This window comes from Otolemur garnettii, unplaced genomic scaffold, assembly GCF_000181295.1.
Source record: "Otolemur garnettii isolate 467f Iridium unplaced genomic scaffold, OtoGar3 scaffold00164, whole genome shotgun sequence".
In the NCBI taxonomy this organism is placed as follows: domain Eukaryota; kingdom Metazoa; phylum Chordata; class Mammalia; order Primates; family Galagidae; genus Otolemur; species Otolemur garnettii.
The window spans coordinates 1,650,015-1,650,960 of record NW_003852559.1 but is presented as its reverse complement, the minus strand read 5'-3'; the positions used below and the strand labels follow the sequence as shown (position 1 = coordinate 1,650,960).

General features: G+C 31.1%; 1 protein-coding gene across 1 annotated transcript in view; it reads right to left on the bottom strand.

The window, feature by feature from the left end:
- Nucleotides 1-946, bottom strand: part of PDE5A (phosphodiesterase 5A) — a 129,813-nt gene that overhangs the window by 61,363 nt on the left and 67,504 nt on the right. The window lies entirely within an intron of this gene.

Below are 946 nucleotides of genomic sequence, written 5' to 3'. Positions count from 1 at the left end.
TCCAACATTTGTAATACAGATTTTACTTACTCTTAGGCAAAACTGACCCAAACACTCTTCTCATAACATCCTCAACATCCTGATCTTCACTTGTAAGAATGTCTCTTTGAGTTTTACTATTTGAGTTTTATTTTTCTCCATCAGATGTTAATGAATATATTAGTTTCAAAATTTCCCTATACATATTGAAAATCTTCAAGTTTTGGCACTTAAACATACATTGATTGCTGTTGTTCAATCCCAGGTAAATGCCTTCTTAAAAAGATGTGTCATTCAGTATTATTTCACAAGTTCATTAAAATAAATGTGAACATTTTAGCAATATGGAGAAATACTTTTGAAATTACATTTAGAAAGCAGAATAACATTAGCCATCCTCTATTTACAGCTGAATAAAGAATTGGAAGAGAAGTGAAATAAAGTAATGACAGTTTAATCTGAGGATGGAAGAACCCAGTATGTTTTTTTTTTTTTTTTTGCCCCCTTTTTGTTTTTTTGCTCATGTTGTTGAAGTATTTTTAGAGAATTTTATATTAATCAAAACATGTATCTGAGCATATATACACACACAGAATGGTTGAGATATTGGTTCGTATGGTACAATCTTTATAGCTAAAGCATTGAAAATTTTTTAGTTAATAAAGTAAGTACTGAATACCTTTTATTATTTTATTTCCCCAAAAACCATCACTTCAGATATCATATATGGATATAACTGACCTATTGGGTGGCAGTCCAAATTCTCTTTCCTATTAACTCACAATGAACAATCTATTCTTAGAGACTAAAGTAAAAAGAAAACAAATAACTACATCAAAAATAAATACTCCGAACGCAGTGGTTCATTGGTTGAGAAGGGAAAGAAATTGCATAAAGGAAAACTGCCCTAGGTCAGGGCCCTGAAACTAATGGTAAACTCAAGATAGCTGGCTGGTCTGTAAGGAAG